The sequence below is a fragment of the Triturus cristatus genome, chromosome 11 (genome assembly GCF_964204655.1).
Source record: "Triturus cristatus chromosome 11, aTriCri1.1, whole genome shotgun sequence".
Classification (NCBI taxonomy): Eukaryota; Metazoa; Chordata; class Amphibia; order Caudata; family Salamandridae; genus Triturus; species Triturus cristatus.
Window position 1 is genome coordinate 608,670,835 of NC_140594.1, and position 16,554 is coordinate 608,687,388.

A 16,554-nucleotide genomic window follows, 5' to 3' on the forward strand; every position below is an offset into this window, starting at 1 on the left:
AAAGAAAGTATGACTCAGGGAGGTGCAGGTACTTTTGACACATCTGAATTATGCATGCCGAGCGGTGTGGGGAGGGAGTAGATTGGGTTTGGCACTATAGGACCTTACACTGCCTCACCACAGACTGAAGTTGTAAGCAAGGGTGAGAGAGGAATTGAGGACATTTAGATCATTTCTTGAACAGTTTAATGGGATTTATATAGAAGGTATTGGCGAAGAAGCAGAATGGAAGATTCAGATATATACAGATGCAGCAGGAGGCTTGGGCTTCGGCCTGTATTGGCATGGAGTGCCTGGTGGCAGTTGCAATGAGTGACTATGTCCAGGTGGGAACACCAGACGGGAGACTGGGTGTCCCTAGTAAATTTTATGAATTACAACTCCAGATGGAGAGGGATATCCCATGTACCATAAATATTCTCTTTTGGGAGAACTTGTCATTCGGCTATGAAATTTTCTTGGCTGAAAGGGATTGGCCACTGGAGTTTGTTATAGAATACCTCAAAGGGGAAAAGGTCATTTTACCTGCCTTTTCTGACCTTGTTCCAGACTCAGCAAAAAACACATATGCTAAAGAGCGGGCCTTAGTGCAAGCTCTGGCATTATACCACAACCATGTGTGTTCGGATGATGGATCTCCTTATCCCATCATACCTGCGAGGTCCACCCCACAACCACAAAGACAATACCCTATTAAACACGAGGCTAAAAAAACAAGTTAGAGGAATACTCACACAACTTGAATACCAAGGTGTAATAGAAAGTTGCACCTCACCAATGAATAATCTTTTGTTTCCAGTAATGAAGCCAGACCATTCAATTGAGCACCGTTACATGCACATTCACTGAACAAAATGTGCATGGCACAGCACTACTGAACAATATAGTGTGTAAAAAATGCAAACACACATTCAACATATCAAATGGAGTTTGCTGCCAAAATATAGCACCCAAAAGCATTTACTTACCACATGCAGTGCTCTAGGTTCTCAAAAACAGTTCTATTGATTGCCACAAGAGTATAAGAATGTCCCAGGGCTATTTTCAGCCTGTGTAATGGAATTGTTACAAGACTTCGATGATCAGGCATTGTCCTATATTGATGACATACACTTGATGGATGATGACCAGTCAATTCACTTGGCAACAGTAGAGCACATAGTTTTGGGATTTGTTCATATGGGCTACACTTTAATTAAACAAATTGCCTATCTGAGTGTCCTGTGTTTGGGATATGAACTGTCAAGTGAAGGCAGAAGCCTTGCAACACATTTCCTAGAGAACTGTGCACTGTTACAACCACCAAACACATTGAAAAAATTCTAATCAATGTTGGGTTTCTTAAGTTTTGTTAGAACATACATTCCAGATTACATATCAGATTATGAACAATAGGGGAAACCGTTCAACGACTTGATGCATCCAGACTTTTCAAATTCACATTGGACAGCTGAACACACACAAATTTAACGTTCAGTACAACCTGACATGCTAGCTTCCAAACATTTACACACATGTGTAAACACCACCAACCTGGTGATCCATATAATTGTGGGTGCATCAGGATACACCTATGTCACATTCAATGATGGAGACACTGTACCCATTGCATATAAATCACATTTATATACAAATGCAGATGTGCTTTTTTACACCAACAGAAAACATCCTAATGGCAGTACAAACTGCTGTAATGAAAGCAAGTTCATTGGCTCAGAGAAAATGAAGAATTGTCATGACTCCCGTTCCAGCCTTAGAGGCTGTTACAAAGACCTGCGTTTCAAACGTAAAGGCTTTACATCCAAGATGGATAGAAGTATCACTTCTTCCTGTTACAAATACCATACAATCATCATGTACGGAAGCACAGAATTAAATTCTGCAAACAAACAAGGATGGTGTCTACCGCAAGGTACCGCCAGTAGAGTCATCTACCTGTTCTGTACAGATTTACTAGCCCCCAACTTTTTACACACAGCCTTCAGCTACTTTGTCGACTTTGATGACTTCTCTTCGGATTCGTCAGACCTAGACCCACCTCCACAAATGGGACTATGTGAATTTTACATTTGGCTTAAAAGACATACTTTATCCCTCCATGTATATACTTTTGGATTGCAATTTCATTACTTTTCCTTTGGATTGTTTTTGTGACAGTCTTTTTCTTGCTTCTGAATGGACACTATCTCCCAGAATGCTCTACTGTTGAACTGGTAAACAAGGTTTTGAAACCCCATTATTCATCACACAAAGTGCTAAGAGACCTTTCCCTGGTGAATATTACAGCTAAGCAAGTTCCTAGTGGAATTGTTTGGGATAATCTATCGTATGATATATTTGGACCAACTGTATGTATATGTATAGGTATTTATATAGCGCCGATGACCACTACGGGTATCTCAGCGCTGTACTCATACCGCTGAAGGAACCCTTCCTGGCTTTCCGTGTGGGCTGTCCACTCCTGGGCACCCCCATGGTGAAGCCAGGCATCCCAGCGCTGTTGGGGCCGTTGTGGAGATTAAGCAAGCTATTGCCCAGAGTTGCAGCGTGGGACCCATGATTAGAATAGACACTGAGGCGAGAATATCCGGTCCAAGGAATTTAATAGCCCGAGACCCTGCCGCGGCGGGAATCGAACCCTGGTCCCGGACCGGTGCTCTGCATCGAGGTCTGCCGTTCTAATCATTGAGCCACACTTCTCCACTGAAACTTTACAAATACCTTATGGATTTCCTATTTCTTTAAATTATGTTATTACTCCTGGAACTATCTCTGATGATTGGGACATTCACACAGTGCATGAAATGCTTGCTGATTTAGATCATTATACTGTTTTTAATAGCGAAGAATGTATGCTGGTGCATCTCATTACGATGAAATGTTCTCTTTTCACCATTATGGTCACCATTATTTACATAAAACAATTATTCCTCATGCAGTATTTAAAAACAAACAAAGGGAACACTGCCCTACACCACCACAGGATACCTCGAAAACATTTGCACAGAAGTTTGCATATTTTTCAGGTTATGATTCAGCTGACCCAGAGTCGTATTAATTTTTAAATTAACACTTTCTCCAGCGAAGAAAACTATGCTCACTGATACAATGCTGATTTATACTGCATCTTCTATTTCCCATTTGTCGACACAAGGGTATGACTTTCGGAGAGAAACTATTCTTTAAAATCTATATGAGGTCAAAAGATTAGCAGGTTCTGAGTAACAAGTCTTTATTTAAAGCATGCCTTATACCACATCAAGGGATTTTCCTGAATAAAACTGTGCAGCAGATGTCCTGTCTCGGCCTAGCCAAAATAAAGGATTTAAATGCCCCAAATATTCCCACATTTGCACGTTTTAAGAATTGGCAACAGTTCAGAAATTACACAGAGGAAATTTTTGACAACATGTTTAGAAATGGGACATACAGTTCTTCATGTTCCAGTCCAGAGGGATGGTTAACATGGCCATAAGACATGGACAATCACAACTTAGGTCTATATGCTGCTAAGATGGACCTTACAGATGCTCTGAATTGGTCGCATTCCATGGAAACACCTAAATGCCAGTAGCTTGTTTTTGGCATACAATCTAACTAAAGAACAGATCACTATGGCTAGGAAAGACACAACATTCACTATGTTACACATAGAAATGTTGGAGAAATTACCATTTACTGTTGCAGAAATTCCACCAGTGAATTGGTTAATACATGGTTTTATTTCTCTGCCAATCTCAGCATTTCATTTTAAATACTGCTTACAAAACCATCAAGTGGGCAGAAATTAAGCGCTAGGAGAGGGGTTTGTGCACGAGTCACGGATCTTACTTTTCACATACAGATGTAGGAATGGTGACACTGAGATTTTTATTTAGCGGTACAGACTGCAAGAATACACTAGGGCATTATTTAGTTTGCTGGTAGCTTATTCTCTGTGGCGCATGTAATGCATCCAAGGCGAACTAGTTGTGGTTCTCCTGCTGCTGTGATTCGTCCTACATTCAATTTGCTTTCCAATGGTAGCTATTTGATGTTGAACGATCAGGGCTGCTGTAGGAAGAAACCAGGAATCACCTATCTGGTGACAGTTTCTGCGGTTGTGACCTGTTGTGTCCAAGTACTGTTTCCATCTGGCCATACAGTTAGGGTTGCTACGGTTTGACCTTTGATTAGGGTTTCTAATGTGAACTTTGATGCTTTAAGCAGACTGAATGTCTATTTGTTTCAGAAGGATGTGACCTTACACATCTGCAAGGGTCATGAGATACAGTTGTTACTCCGCACCAATTTCCCACACCATTTTGGGGAGCCAGTGCACCACATTTTTAACAATTCTAATACTGAAGGGGTAGCACACTTTTTTAAGACAATTGGCTTCAGGTTGGTTAGCACCTTCCAGACAGTCTTCAGAGTTATTCCGTCTTTTATACACTCTGTGCTTGGAAGCATTTTTGGAGGTTTACCGCTGATTCTGTTCCTGCTTGTTGAGACTCTGCTTTTATTTTATCTGCTCCACAGTGGATGTTTTGTCATGTGGCCAAATGAGGATGGCACTGCCACAAGTGCTCCTATGTCGTGAGAGAATGATCCAGTCCTTTGGCGCACCCTTCCTCCAAGAACTAAACAACAACTGCTTCTTGTTCTTTCGGTCTGTCTGGTTACACTGCGAGCAGCCCATATTCTGCTGTCTACTGTGGTCTTTCGATTGTTCCCTGGACATATGCTTGGGAGTTCAACTGGTTCAATCTACGGACGTAGATCTGCTGGTGGGTCTCCTAAAAGCCAACTTGTTCTGGTGGCCTCGCAATTGCTTCAAAATACATATTATGAGCCTTCCTGGGATGCTTCAGCTCCTGGTGATTTGGATCCTGACTCATCCTCTGTGGATTCTACCATTGGTATGAACTCGCAGCACTACTATGGTAATCAGTGTCCCTTTAAACGTGAATGTGTCTACCAAATATAGACGCCTTTGCTTAGCCACTCGTCAACCCAATTCAGCATATTTGGGGCATGGCCATGTTCTGACTAGGACAGAAAACAGAGCTGGCACAAATTAAAAGTTGCCCCGTTAACAAATCAGATAGCTAAACAAGCATTGGCATAGCCAATAGGTCTCACCTTTGGGACCTTATAAGTGTTTAGCTATGCAACAGTTGATGTTGTTGCACCAAGGATATTGTGCTGGATAACTAAACACTTATAAGATCCCATGGGCGAGACCTATTGGCTATGCCAATCCTTGTTTTGTTATGGGGGCATAAATAACAGAAGGCTGAAGCTTTGGAACCTGTGTGACAGTTAGTGTGATAGTTAATGAGTTAGTTTGTTAATGATAGAGTTAGTTAGTGAGAGAGTTAGTAAGTTAGTGAGTGAGAGAGTGAGTTAGTGAGAGAGAAAGTTAGTTAGTGAGAGGAGAGAGAGAGAGTTAGAGAGTTAGTTAGTGAGAGAGAGAGAGTTATTTAGTGGGAGAGAGAGATAGTTAGAGAGTTAGTTTTGAGAGAGAGAGTCTGTGAGAGAGAGATAGTTTGAATTAGTGTTTTTAAAGAGAGTTAGATAGTGAGAGAGTTAGTGAGAGGGATTGAGATAGTTAGTTAGTGAAAGCATTCATGGCAGCTGTCAAAAACGCTCAAGGAATGTGGTGGGCATAGGTACTGCTAACTACAAAAACACAGCATGCTGGAGCCTAGTGTTGCAGTCCATGCCCATGTCTGAGCTCTCAGTGAGTGCTACCTTCAAGCGGGGCCAGAACCTCTGGCGGAGAGGCAGAGTTCCAATAGGTTTAATAGCCAATGGAAATGGAATGCTGCAACACCCACATTTACAACAGATGCGCACAAACACACATGACTATGACCCGTGAGAGATACACATTTTCCTCTGAGAAACGTCCCACAGACATATTCCAGAAGCAAGATTTCCAAATATATTATAAGACCAGAGTATGCCGAATGAACAGGCCGGTGGCAGCCAAACAGTACCAGGCGAGTTCAACACTATAGACGCTTAGCTCAAAACAAAACATTAAAAACAAAACGACTTTGCAAACACAATTTATTTTGACAACACATGCTGTACCTGCCCGTGGAGCTTCTCCAACCGGTACCCAAAGAGGATCTGCTCATAACAGCCACCTGGGAGCCGTACACGCCGCTCCATGGTGCGAAAACTTTGGACAACAAGAGTGCAGAGAAAGAGCGCAACGTACACGTGAGAGTCATTTGGAGCTAGGCTATGACTGCAGCACGAAAAGAAGACATCTTGGAAGGGAGTCAGATTAAGGAAATAAGTAGAGCGATGCCACATATTTATATTTATCTGTACAGAAATGTCTTAGCAAAGATTTGTACATAATGACAATTAATCACGTAGCGAGACTTGTGAAATATTACATTTATCTATCGCGGCTGAGATACGTAGATTTTTAATTAGTCAGCGATCATGAACAGACACTACTAAAAGCTTTAAAAATTAATACAACTCACGAAAAAGTACCATTCTTTCAATGTTCTTTGTGCTAGCAAATTGGATGAAACATATTACTAAAGGTTGTCTGCCTTTCGTTTTATTTGTCGTCTGTACATGAGCCTTAAAGAATCAGTCCACTTTCTCTGCATTGAGGAACAAAGGCACGTGCGAGTAAGAGGCTTTCTTTGATGAACACGGCGCACAGGGAGCAGAGCGAACATATCGGGTGCTATTAAGCATAAATTAAAAACCCCAAAAGCATATGCATATGCATAAGTTACAAGTGTGGCGTCCAAAGTGTTTGATTACATTGAAGCGCTTACTAAGTGGGACAGTGTCATGCAGCATGTAATGGGCTGGCTCATGCATGTTTGGTGAAAAGCGCTCATAATGAAATTAACCGCGGCCGCGAAAGTGAAAGTCCATTGTGCATGTACGGCGTTTCCCTTCTTTTCAAGCTCCTACTTGTGCTCAACTGTTTTGAAACACACTCATGCTTGTCGCACCATCCGACTTGAGGGAGCGAGCAACATCTAATTAGCATGCGCGCCGCTGCTCGCTCCCGCAAGGTGGATGCTGCCACAAGCACAAGTATGTGCTTCGAAAAAGAGCAGAACGACGGCTTAAGGTCCTCCTACACAGCAAAACTGCGCTGCGTAGGCGAGACCTAAAAGCTTGACTTGGAGGCATGTTTTTGACTTTCTTCACTTCCTGTATGTATGTATGTAAGAGATGTGTATGCACTGTAAGAATGCAATATTTATCTTTTGGAATAATTATAATAATAATTATTTAAATGGCACCTACTAATTAATTTTTAGTTTGCTCTTTTATAGCGCGCCTCATCCTGATGTGGGGTGAACACTCACAGAGATTAAATAAATCACACAAGTGTGTAAATCAATGTACAAGAGAGGTACTAAAGAAAATGAGGCTTATAAGGTGTAGGAATCATATACTGTCCATAACTACAGAAAATATATGTTAAGAGTGAACGGTTGGGAGAAATACAAAGTCCGGATATAAAATATAAAATTGAACGCAGTGATTGGAGTGGAGACGTTATTATTTCCATGGTGAGCCATTCTGTGCAGTTTTAGAATAACTGATTGAGAAAAAAGCAATAAGAATCCTTATAAGCCCACTATTTACAGTTTGCATGCAGCTTCATGATGCAAGTAAATAGACCAATGTGCACATTAGGACTGCAGCTTATATAATGGAAGTTACAAAATTAGGTCTGTGTCAGAAGCAGTAGCACACTTACTTAACTACTTGAAAAAGTGCCATGCATTTTACAAAATGTGCTTTCCAACAGGCACATTAACCATCTATGCCACTTAATGGGTCAAAATTGTGATTGGACAAAACTCAGAACTGCATTAACCACCGTGAGTAATCTTACCGCAATTATTATCACCTTAAAATTAATGGGCACACAAATCTCTGCAGCAGGTCTCCAAGCCCTGTGAGATATTTTAAAATGCCGTCTCTTAGTAAATAATTAAATAAGCTAGAACATATTTTCTGTCACATTTGTCCTTGTTGCCAATTTCTTACAGCATTAAAAAAAAAAAGTAGAACTTGATTGTCAGACTCTACTTTTCAAGCGCGCCCGCTTTACTCAGGCACACCTTGACCCAAAATGTATGGGTTCCCGGAGTAGCCCCCCCCATTACCAGCACTACCAGGAGTATTCCTATTCACCTTCCCACCTTGCAGGTGTACACCAGATGGTAGTGGGTGGGGTTCACCTGCCCCACAGCGTCCGCATGTTCGGTGCACAATGTCCGGGATGCTGGAGGTCGCTCCAAAGCTTCAGGGAAGCTCTGTACTGCACACCGTGGAAGTTCGCTCGCGCCACCTGCTGACTCAAGGCCCTCACCTGACACAAGACAATCCTCCCGGGCACTACAGTCCCACGCACGGCTACCAAGCCCAGGATCCTGCCCAGGGAGGCTGCCATTGACACACAATACTCTACCCTCCGAAGCGCAATGGACATAAAAGAAGGACGTGGAAGCCATTTTGGGACTGGATCCGGGTGCTGAAATGCTTCTCAGTCGAACATCTTAGAATGGTATGAAGTTATGGTCAAACAGACTAGCGTAAATAAATGCCAATATTTTGTAGCGGGAATTGGGAGAATATAAAAAAATACTTGGGAGACTATATTTTTACCTATTCCCTCATTTTGAAGTAGAGGCAATTTCAGGCGAGAGGCAACTAAACTAAAGCCATTTTTGCCTGAATCGGGTCTATTGTCATGTATGGGTTAAGCAGATTAACAAAAATGCACCCAACGGAAACAAAACATTCTGTCTTTCAGAAATGATCATTTGTCTCTGAGCTGCTAGCATACTAACTTGTATGTTTTCGATTTTGTGCACACAGTCTCATTGAACTGCATTAGGGGGTTTACCCTCCCGGCCAACAGCTAAGTTCGCGGCAACTGAGAAGTAACCGTTACTTCACATCACCATCTATCAGGAAATTTGTCCCACAATTAAGACGTCCGTCATCCAAACGGCATCTCACCAAATATCGAACGCTGAATACTCCCTATACAACTATATAAAAAGAATTACTCCCTGGATAGAGAATATCTTCAGTCTACGCACTATTATCGACTTTATAAGACAAGGAGAATCTGGCTTTTACATCTTAAGCCTACGTATACCACAGAACAGGTTCCACTGTATTCTTCGGTCAAACCTTTGCACTTTTACCAACTTATTGTGACATCTAACCTTCAGGGGAACCACATTTAATACCAGGAATTGTGGCTTTTCCTGACGGAGGCGTACTTTTCGCCGAAACGCGCGTAGAAGATAATTATATGGCCACTGACATGTCTTTATTTTGTTCAACTATTGTAATTTGAAGAATATTACTATATTGAATGTTTATATTGTGCATAAATGTATTGTTGAATTGTTTTTAAACAAAACCTTCTCTGATTCCATGATAATTACATTAACAATAAAAATTATTGTGGAATTTTTAAGTATTGTTTTGGCTACACTATTTGGATACGCTTGAGATACCATTATACTAGATACATTAATTGCCTAGGAAGTTATTATTGCATTCTGCATTAGATATACACCATTCAAAGATGACAGCCATGTGTACACAGTTGTCAAAGCAAGGGTGTGCACCATGCACACAAGACAGATGGATCTTTTAGAAGCAAAGTTTTACGAAAACTGCTTCTTAACCTTATCTATTACTCTATTTACCTCGGTGGCGATAAATTTATCCCAAACAAAACAGCAAATAAAAAGTTTCCCAGCTTTCTCGTACAGAAGTTTTAATTCTGTTAAGGGAAGATAGGTCAGTATTATACCTGCTTCTCTGTTTCTACAAATGAAGCGACCAAAGTTACAATGAGAACATTAAACAGCAAGTTAAAACAGAAAACAAGCATTGGTCACGTGGCTGTGAAAGTGACACGGCCACGAAAGTGAAAGTGATCGCGATCAAGCGCGGCGAGCGATGCAAGCATTGACCGCGCACGCGAGTGGCCGCAAGAAGCGACGACAGATGGCGGCTGCACGCGTGTACGCAAGCTTGAGGCCACCAAAAGCCTGTGATGGCACTTTCAAAAGCCGCTTACTAAATGTCTCGCAGAGCAGCGCATGTGCTGGCTCAGGCGAGACCTAAAAAAGGGGCCCATATTTTCAAATGAGGGTGGTTTCGAACATATAAAGACTCGCCGTCAGAGGCGTTATGAAACCCTCGCTTTAGCAGTTAAAGTAGGGGTGGTCACAGGGCCCAATGCGTGGTAAAACGTCCTTCTAAAACGTTTATTAGTTTCATATTTGGGTAGGAAGTCAAAACCAGAAACGATACAGGGGTAAAAGGAAGAGAAAAATGGTAAAAATAAGCAAATGTAAAAGGAAGAATGAAACATGGAAAGAAAGAAGGGTGAAAGGAAGGCAGGAAAGGTAAAAAGGATATGAAGGGCTGGAGACGTATGGAAATATGTCTGGAACGAGAAATGAAATGATGTATGGATGAATGGCTGTAAGGAAGAATTAAATGATGGATGGATGCAGGGAGGGAGGGATGGGTGGATGGAAGGAATGGCAATTGGCTGCATGGAATGGTGGAAGAATGATTAAATGGGTAAGTGGATGGATAGATGGATGCATGGATGGATGGATAGAATAGTCAGGGAATTAATGGAAAGGTGAAAGAGCATGCAAGAATGGAGGGTGTACGAAAGGATGGGAGGATGAATGTAGAAAATGGTGGAGGTAAGGGTGAATGGAACAATTCTAGGAAGGTTTGGACTTACGTGCCCCATGCTCCCTTTGTCATTAGAGGTTTAATTATAAGTGGGGTAATTTAATTTTCTGGTTACTCCTGTGCACACTGTACAGGTGTTCTGCAAGGTATGGGAGACTGCATGCGTTTTTGCCTCCTGCGGGCATTGTTTGATTTAATAACATGGAAATCAACAAGTAAAAACTGGCCAACCAGACCATATAACAGCCCACACACTGATCTGTCAGACCAGCCCTTCGGGAACTGCCAGATTGCTCTATGGACAAAGGGTGGATAACAGCAACCAATCAACATGTTATGGGGAACTTAATATGTGGAAAGCTTCGAGTTTAGGGAATATCTGGCTATAGGAAGTGCTATGGTGTGCAAGCGGACGGTTAGTATCACTACACTTTACAGCAGATCAGTCCTTCTTTTGTATTCCAAACAACACTGAAGTTGCTTCAATATTCTCAAACCTTTCCAACTCCAACACGTGTTCCTTTAGTACGGCATGCTTTTGCTTATCATTAGGGGTTTGATTTATAAAGTTATTTGAGTATGTAAGTGTGACTTGTTCATAGAAAAACTCAAAGCTGAAGCAAGTGTGACCTAGATGCAATTTTGAAAGTCAGCAATGCCAAATATGCTGATGGCTGACGTACTTGTGCAGAAGTTACACTTAGCGTGAGTAATTTCTGGAGTCACGATTTCTAAGTGGATGAGTTTGACGTGGACATTCTCAGCAGCGTGTCAGAGAAGTGGTCAGGGATTAGCATTGCAAATGAAGTGAACACTCATGCAGTTTTTTATTGGAAGCATTCACAAACATTTGTCATGGATCCCGGCCACGACTCAGCATCCTGTGATTCTGGGCAAATGAGTTAGGGCCTTATTTATAGCTTGGCAGATGGGATTCTCCGTCATAAACGTAGTGGACAACTCCTGCGCCAAACTCTACATCAGGCCCTTAATCACAATCACCCCTTGCCTAAAAAATGACTAGCGCCTGGATCTCTCGTACAGCGCTCCGATGCCCTCTGGCCAAGTTGAGGGTGTATAAACCATAAAATAAATGCTACATATCTAAACCAGGGGTATAACTCAGGCCCCTGAAGCCCCTGCAACGCAGGTGAGCCCCAAATCTTCAGGGGCCCCCAACCCTTCAGAGGGGGTCCCATTCAGCCCAAGTCCAATGAATATCTGTAAGATATTGGAGACTTGGGACATCTCTTTGCATTCTGCAGGGGGAACCCATCATTTTGCTTTTCGCCTCTGGTCTAAACTTCTATGCAGAGACAGTTCACAAATATTGGTCGCAAACTGCACATTTTTTTGCAACTTTTCTGTAATTTTGCAAAGCAACATATGCACTAATAGGATGCGTCACAAAATGAGGTTCCTGATGAATGTTAATATGGCAGGTATCTATTTGTGACCTCCGTGCTAGTCTACAAAGAAAAGGATAGTGGCCTGCAAGTAGAAGTAGGCCACTGTCCCTGCGTTTGCATTCCAAAACAGGAAACACTTTTCCTGTTTGGGAACACATTAAGTGGAACAGGACACGGTCCTCAAGATCATTGCCTGTCCCTCCCCCCCCCCCCCCCCCCCCCGGGCCATCTGACACAATTCCCAAAGGGTAAGCTGTACAAAGAGGACAGCTTACCCTTCACAAATAGGTTTCTGTTTGCGTTCACAAACCATTAATACATCTAATTTCCATTTTCAATCAGGAGTAATCGTCCCTTTCACACTCTTCCTAATAACGATTTGAAATGAGTGAGTAAACCGCTTTTGAGATTCTTAGTAGGCTTTCAATATCATAAAAGGAGTTTAGAATATTAGAAAGTGTCATTTTGCAGTCTCAAACACTGTGATTTTGCAAATTGCAGTTTTTTTTTAGGCAAATCATTGTGTACATCTACCCATTGGTTCTTAAAATCAGAATGGCACTGTATCTGTTGGTGTTCAAATGATAAAGACAGTTTGAGTTGTGTCTGTGAGCTACATGGTGTGGCCTGAAAAAACGGATCATAATTTACTTACCTGTCCCGGAACATTTTTGTATCACTGGAGACAAGGATGGAATATGAATCTACGGTTGAAAACCACACCATCAGGAAAGAACGCTCGGTCTTTCACCAACATGGTCCAGACATCAGGAGAGGGATCAAAATGAGAAGAATGGCCCACTTGCAGAATATTCAGAGAGGCATCAGATTTAGAAGGCCAATTGGCCGGAATGAAAGAGCAAGGCTAATTTCCCAAGTCAAAGAGAATATGTGGTGGGCCAGATGCATATGAGATCTTTGTCAATGCTTTTGGTGCATGAGGAGATGACTATAGGAAACTGCAGAACAGTAGAAAAAACTTTGGCTATCTTTAAGGAGAGGAAACAAATGGACCCACACCCCTAGCACCAGCCCAGCCAGCTTGACTAGGCTGATTTGTAGGCTTGTAGAGTGCCAAGGGCCAAAGAGTCAAAAACAAACCATGTCCTATCAGAAGAAAGGCCTGAGAATCATCTTTGACTTCTGAGACCAACCAGTCCAGGAGGGGAAGATAACCCTGGAGGTTCCAAGGTGAACCTGCTGAATGGAGGGGTGATTAGGCAGAAGCTGAGACAAGTCTATTGCACACTCCTAGAAAACCAGATATTTCACCTGGTAAGGCCAAAAGTGGGTTACTAGAATCAGCCAAGTCAGATGGCAATGCAGATTGGGCCTGAGTCGGGTATCATGGAGAACAGAGAAATCATGGTGAACGGGAGAAAGTCCGATAGCAGTAGTTCCAGCCCAAGAGAAAAGCATGCATCACCTTGGTTTCTGGATCTTGGTGCAGGCTCAGGATATGGGATTGTTGTCGGTGAAGATGACTACTTCCATAGGACTCTAAAGTTAATGGAACATCTGAAAGATATGGGGGACCAGCATACAGGCTCAAGTTCCTTGAGTACCAGTTGTCAAAGGAGTTGGAGAATTCCGTGAGTAACTATGCCAGGAGAGCTAAAGATCAGTGGTTGTAGGCTAATCGAGCCAGGATCTTTAATCTTATCCCCCCTGAGCTTCTCGATGTAATAGATATCTGAAATGTTGTCCATCTGAAGGAGAATGCTGCTGCAGAAATTGTCTGAGGCAAGGATCTTTATGGCAAAGCTTCTACCCAACAGCTCAATAGAGTTATTGTGAAACAAGATCTCTCTGGGGGCCCAAAAGGCCCCAGTCATGATGCCCTGGAGGCTGCTACACCAACTCAGCCTGCTAGCTTCTGACTCATGGATCACATGACAATGAAAGCCAGAGATGGCTTTCCCATTCCATTCCTCCAAGCAATTGGCATTCAGAGACATCAAATTTGATTCACCTGGGTGTCGAATGCTGACTGTTTACGCCAGTGTTGATGTATGCAGTCTCATTTTGGAGGAACATCATGATTTGCTCCTTAATTTAAGGAAAAATATAACATTCATGAAAACTCAGTGTCTCTTTGATAGAATTAGAATAAATACCCTAATTTAAAAATAAATTACGTGAAAAAAATATATATATATTTATGTATTTCAATAACCGCCTATTCATAATATTTATTAAAAGCCCAACTTAACGGCGAAGTCAGAATTTTTATAAATATTGAGGAAAGGGAAGTTTTAAAAACATAGCTTTTCCGTGCCTGAATCTCTTGGAGGATCATTTGTGTTAACCTCCAACGGTCACCCAGTTAGTGAATAGCCCTGATGATATGTGAAAACTGCTCCCAGAGCAGAGATAATGGCCTGGGTGTGGGAAGGGTTTTTTGTTCTTCTGGTAGAAAGACCAGTTGGGCTGTTCCCAGGAACTTGAATAATTTCAAAGTAGGCTTACTTGTCAGAATCAGATGTTAGATGACACCTGAACAGGCCCCTTCCATTGTTTTCCCAATCAGGCAGGCACCGAATCCAATGAGTGGGAAGCAGCCCCCAGAACAGCTTTGGAGTGACCACATAGGAAAGGCTGTTCATTACCCTGGCCACACCTCTGGATGGGCATACAGACTCCACACAAGGGAAGAAGAGGTTCTTCATCTTGAATTTAGTGAGTGAAGGGCACTGTGGTGTTGTTTGCTGTAGGGCACACAGGAACTACTACACATAATGGGTAAGGTTACCCCACGGAAATTTTACATTTTTGGTTAGGTAGGAGCCAAGAGTTGCCAACAACCACAAGTGAGATCCCGGCACAAATGTGGGACTCCATTAGACCATCTTCAGAACACACTGGACCTGTGGACAAACAGCACCAGATTGAAACCTGTGAGGAGACCTGAAGGACTGGACCTGCTCCCATTTGTACCCAGGTCAAAGAAGTGGACTCCAAGGGTCCGTTGGTAGACCTACTGTGCAAGCTACAGGGACACAACAAGCTGTAGAAGGCCTTTTACTCCAGTGTCTAGCTGACCAGTACTAACTGGACCTAACCTGGATTCTGATGGATTCTGATGGCAGCCTCTTTTTGACTCTTTTTGAGTGAGTCTTGACCCCCCCAGTGATATAACCAGGGTCCTGTTGCTCTAGACGTTGTCAGACATGACTTCTCCAATCACTCCTGAAAACAGAGAGTTTAGAACATTTTTTAACTCCAAGACCTCTGAAGGACCAAGAGAAACCTGTCAAGCCATTCTACCCAAGTCACAAACTTGCTGTGCTGAAGAAATAGGTTTACGGCCTCAAAGCTTCTTCGCAGCAGCAAATGCGTTTCAGCGGGGCCTCACTGAGAAAGTATCCAGTCTGGTGGAGCACTCATTGGGCACAGCCCTCTTGGGGGATTTCGAGCTCCAATAAAGAGACTTAGTTTGAAGGTAAAAATCCTGACTGGTGAAGGTGCCAAAAGTATATGACAGGCCTTCCTTTTGGAATTTTCCCACCAAATCCAACAGCTTCAATGGGACCTTGTCATGGAGCCCTCCTGTGATACAGTCTGCTGCCTTGCCCCACTGAAGCCTTTAGATTTCCTGAAAAAAAACACTAAAGGCCTGATTTAGTTTGGCAGACTGCTCACTCTGTCACAAATGTGACAGATATCCCAACTCATTTCAGGTGCCATAGGATATAATGCACTTGTAATAAGGCATACAGGAGATCCGTCATATCAGGCCCTTAGCCCCAGCGTAAACCCTTCGACCGAGGCGAACCTGGTTGGTGAGGTGTAGCAGCACTGTCAACTTTATGGCTTTGGAACCCTGTTATGTGTATTCAGGCATTATTTACTTTTTTCGGAGTAGAGTACATTATAAGTGTATCTGAATAGGGCTAAATAATGTTTGTTGTTGGATGAGGAGGGCTGTTGGCAGTTTGGAGAATCCCAACTATGTGGCATAGCTAATAAGGTGTGATAATGTTTGTCTAGTGTATACTGTTGTATGGTATTTCTTGGTTGTAGGAGCTGTTGGTAAAATTGTGAGAGACAATTCTAAGGCATTTCTCTCCTGTGTTCCATAGAAGCGATATGTTCTGCCTGACTTGTTCTTTTGAATGTTAGACTGTCATGTGCACGGAGAACAAACAGAAGACACAATGCAAGCTTTACAATCAAAGATTAATTTTTCACAGTTCAATCGTTTTGTTTAGCTAAGGTATTTAATAAGTTAGATGGCATGTTATTAGCCCTTTATAGGTATAATATCCTCAATAGGATGTTATGTGTATTTGTGAGGTATTTGGGTAAGATGTTCTGTATTATGTGTTATGTTGTATGCAGCTTTTTAGGAAACTGACAACTGACTACTTTTATATTAATGCTATATAAGGTTCGAGTTAGGAGACTTTCTAGTGTTTTA